The sequence below is a fragment of the Lepisosteus platostomus genome, chromosome 5, assembly GCF_059453375.1.
Source record: "Lepisosteus platostomus isolate fLepPlt1 chromosome 5, fLepPlt1.hap1, whole genome shotgun sequence".
Taxonomy (NCBI): Eukaryota; Metazoa; Chordata; class Actinopteri; order Semionotiformes; family Lepisosteidae; genus Lepisosteus; species Lepisosteus platostomus.
This window is the reverse complement of record NC_142615.1, coordinates 39,916,530-39,920,962: the sequence shown is the minus strand read 5'-3', so window position 1 is coordinate 39,920,962 and position 4,433 is coordinate 39,916,530. Positions and strand designations below refer to the sequence as shown.

General features: G+C 52.0%; 1 pseudogene; it reads left to right on the top strand.

Moving 5' to 3' along the window:
• Window positions 1–741: 741 nt before the first annotated feature.
• LOC148666446 (U1 spliceosomal RNA) lies at window positions 742–882 on the top strand (annotated as a pseudogene).
• The last annotated feature ends 3,551 nt before the right edge of the window (window positions 883–4,433 follow it).

The window sequence follows — 4,433 nt, the reverse complement described above, 5'->3', positions numbered from 1 at the left end:
CCCAAACAAGGAAGGTGTGGAAACACACATTCTCTAAGTTTCTGTGCAACATTCACAGAAATTTAGCCTGGAGTGTCGTCCACCAGTGCTTACCGGTACGAACTTTCTTGTACCGTAGGGGCCTCACCCCCAGCCCTCGCTGCGTTAGGGTTGGGCTGTGGCGAGGAGGAGACTGTGACCCATCTCCTGTGGTCCTGCTTTTTTGCTAAGGCCTTCTGGGCACAGTTTGAAGATTGGTTGCAAGCTCTCTCGCCCCAATTTACCCTGACCGCTGCTTTCGTCATATACGGCATCTCTCCTGTCAAACTTCCTCCTGACGTGTTTGACAGGATCTTGGCCGTGGTGAACAGTGGGAAAGACGCCCTGTGGAGAGTGAGGAACATGGGGCTGTTCAAAGACATCGAGGTCCCAGTCAAGGCAGCAGGTAGCCTGGCCCTGTTCATCACCCGAGAGAACTATTACCTCAGAGATCTGTGGAGAGAAGGGAGGGAGGAAGCAGAAAATCTGTGAGAAATAGAGAGCATAGGTCAATATCTCAAGAGACTGTGAAAAACATTATCATGTTTAAGTAAAGAATGTGATTTGCACCAGAAAAAAAGAAATTGTTGCTATGTAACTGGTACCGTGTCAAAATGTAATGAGATGTGATCATTTATACTGTTTTAAGTATGTATATTAATGTAAAGCTTTCTAATTTGTGATGTCCTGTATTTTTTTGTGAAAAGAAAATAAAGTTCTTAAAAATCGAAATTGAATCGGTTCACCCAGAGCGAGGCTTGGCCATTGCACTCCGGCTGTGCTGACCCCTGCGAATTCCCCAAATGTGGGAATCTCGACTGCATAATTTCTGGTAGTGGGGGACTGCGTTCGCGCTCTCCCCTGATGTGCTTGGTCCAATATCAGATACGGAAGAGTTATGACCCCACGAGCTGCGATAGGATCCCAGTTTGAAAGGAGTCGATGCCACTGCTGGTTCCCGGTTTCTTTTAGTTAGAGGTCCGGAGAAGCATTTCAAGCTGGTTACGCTACTCCTTCCGGACATTCATTCCCTTTTCAAAGTCAGTCGTTTTGCTGTAGTCTGCATTATTTAGGCTGATTATCGAGGTTAGCCTTTATTTGGTCATGGGGGCCTCGGTACTGTATGCTAATTCTCAAGACAGTTTCACCCGTTTTCTGATTGCTAGGTTCTGTACCAGTGCAGACATGTCAAACAGTGAATGGCTGTACCTCTATTGTATCCATGCTCAATGAATGAAATCAGTAATAAATGAATATATGTATAGTTATACGAAAAACAAGTGGTTTATCGACTCATCTTCATTTGCAGATTTAGAGGCAGCTTCGATATTCGGGGGAGGCGTAAAACATGGTGCTGATCTTTGGAAAGCAGGAGGCAAAACTGACACGTTCTCATACAAGGAGCTGAAACCAGGCCACCTGGGTGAAGATCAGGTATCGTAACCGCTAGACCATATGGGAGCATACAGCCATGTTGTGCGTGCGTCATGTAAGCAAACTGTAATTGCTGCCTTCATGACCTGCTTGATGGAGAAAACACACAAGAGAGTTGGCACTCAGAGTGTCGAAGGGTTGATGTATACTAGGGCTCAGTTGAAATGCAGCGTCAGGACTTTTCCGACCAGTGTCACACAAAGAGAGTACATCCTTTCCTACTGGCTGTGTATGTCTCGGTAACTCGCTGTGATCGTATAGTGCTCAGAATTTGTGTTGTGGCCGCAACAACCCCGGTTCGAATCCGCATACTGGCAGAATAGGAGGAGTACTGCCTGACTGGATCGTTGATGAACGACAGAGGCCACTCCGACCTCTTCTTGGTTTTCTTCAATGACTTACTAAGGATCTTCTTCACATTCGCCCATGCAGGGGAAGCCAGTTACAACAAAGCAAACGCAGGAAAGTGCATTTCAAGCAGAGACCAGGAGGGACTTGTTTACACCGAGAGTGGTCGGAGAATGGAACAATGCGCCCAGCCCTGTTGCTGGAGCCGATTCTTGATGAGATCTTGGGCTCACTAAGAGGCCCCCGCTGGATGCTAATCTTTCTGTTGTTCTTGCAGGTCCTGCGCTGCTTTTGAGCCGACAGAGCTCGTCCTGGTCTGTCGGCACAGCCCAATTGCAAATGATCGGCTCCACGTACAGAAGGAACGTGCGTTTGGTACAAGAGTGCACGAAGGCACCGGAAATACATTGGGAACAAATGACCGGTCGTTCAAGACCTCTGTGAAGTACAGGAGCGTGCAAAACAAGGCTGCTTCCACCCGGTCTCGAACCGGGGACCTTTCGCGTGTTAGGCGAACGTGATAGCCGCTACACTACGGAAACCTGCAGGGACCGCTGCTGGTGTCTCGCTTGCGTTTCGGGCTGAGAAAGGGACGCGTCACTTTAGGCAGGGTGCGCTGGAGAGAGGAACAAAGGGCGCGATGAAACAAAATACCAAAACCCGGGATCAAACCAGGGACCTTTAGATCTTCAGTCTAACGCTCTCCCAACTGAGCTATTTTGGCGGTGCGCAGAGCCCACAGCCACCTGCTCCAGCCTTCCTGTGTTGCGGCATGAGCGCACCAAGAGTAGCGGGAGAGTGTTGCAGGAACGTCACTCTGAAGGAAAGCCACCCAGGTGCACCCTCTGAGCTCTGTCCAGCGCACCTTCCTCGCATGGCCTCCTGCCTGCGACGGGCAGGAAACAATTAGCAAGAACAGAACGACACCCCATGGGTGTCTCATGACCACACCTTAGGTTGTGACACGTGCAGGTGTGAGGGGTTGCCGGGCTACTTTGGAGCAGAGCTTGGGCGGAGGGGGGGCGGGAAAGCAGACAAAGAGGTGACACCTCAAGGTCTGCACGATCACAGCTCTCCGCCGCCCCAGGCTTCCGCTCGATAAGCTACTTGACACACCCGCCCCTCCTCACACAGACCGTTGAAAAGCCCCCGAGTGGGAGGGCTCTCTCTTCCTCCCAGGAGCTCTTGGACACGACGCACAGACAGGGCGCGGGGAGCCGCCGCCTGCAAACACGGCTCCAGGCAGGACTCCACTCCGCAGGAGCTGCAGAGCAGAGGAGATGGGGGCAGCTTAGCTCCTGTGCAGAGACCTGAGCTGTTGTTGCTGCGGACGCTGTCTTTTCTGCACTCGGGGTAGGAGTGAATGTTGAGTTGCCCTTAGAAATGAAGCAGAGCACTTCAACGGCACGGGTGTGTGTGTGCGTGCGCCCTGGTGATTCTGGGAGACAGATCGAACCTGGGCTAAAAGAGAGGGGGCTTAGCCCTCTTCCATTTGCTAGTTCAAAGTTGTACAACCCATTTGTATCTGCTAGGCGGTGCAGTCGTCGTCCACAAAGAAGGCTTTGAAAAGCGTCAAAGGCAAGTCATTCCGAGTTGGTCGTCTGTGTTTTCCGTTCAGACGCGAAATGCTGAAATTTTCTCTCGGCTCCTCGGTTGTCATTTCTGCTCCGTAAAGGAATCAGAGGACGCGTTGGCTTCCAGCACGGTGGGTCGGGACACGATGCCGGGGGTCGGAGAGAGCGATGTCTTCCTCGTTAGTATAGTGGCAAGTATCCCCGCCTGTCACGCGGGAGACCGGGGTTTTCTTTCACCTCCTTAGAGAAAGGACTGCCTTTCACTTCTCTGTTTTCTTTCACAGCGTCGTGCACCTTTTCATTGCTCTCGCTTTCAGAGCCTCCGCACGGCACACGACTCGACATCAGGAAGCACATTGAAGTGAAAGCAGGAAGCGCTGCGACATGCACTGTGCAGATCCCGCCACACTAAGAGGTGAGTGGGTCTGTTCGATGCACAAAGAACGCTTTGATAAGCGTCAAAGGCAAGTCATTCCGAGTTGGTCGTCTGTGTTTTCCGATCAGACGCGAAATGCTGAAATGATCTCTCGGCTCCTCGGTTGTCATTTCTGCTCAGTAAAGGAATCACAGCACGCGTCGGCTTCCAGCACGGTGGGTCGAGACATGATGCCGGGGGTCGGAGAGAGCGATGTCTTCCTCATTAGTATAGGACCTGTCACCTGTCCCCACCTGTCACGCGGGAGACCGGGGTACATCAGGACGCGCATTGAAGTGAAAGCAGGATGCGCTGCGACATGCACTGTGCAGATCCCGCCACACTAAGAGGTGAGTGGGTCTGTTCGATCACAGCGTTAGGCGAATCCCCAATCCCCTTTTGTGCGTGGCGACAAAAGAAGGCTGTTTCCGCCCGGTTTCGAACCGGGAACCTTTCGCGTGTGAGGCAAACGTGATAACCACTACACTACGGTAACGGTGGTAAGATGTGCCCAGCGGCCCAGCGCTGAGCTTCGCCAATGCGATTCAGCTGCTTCCAGTGCCTTTATTGGAGTGCGCTGATGGACCGTGCTCTCTCTCCAGAGACCAGCACGCCTGTCATGGACGGAGCAGGAAAGGCGGCGC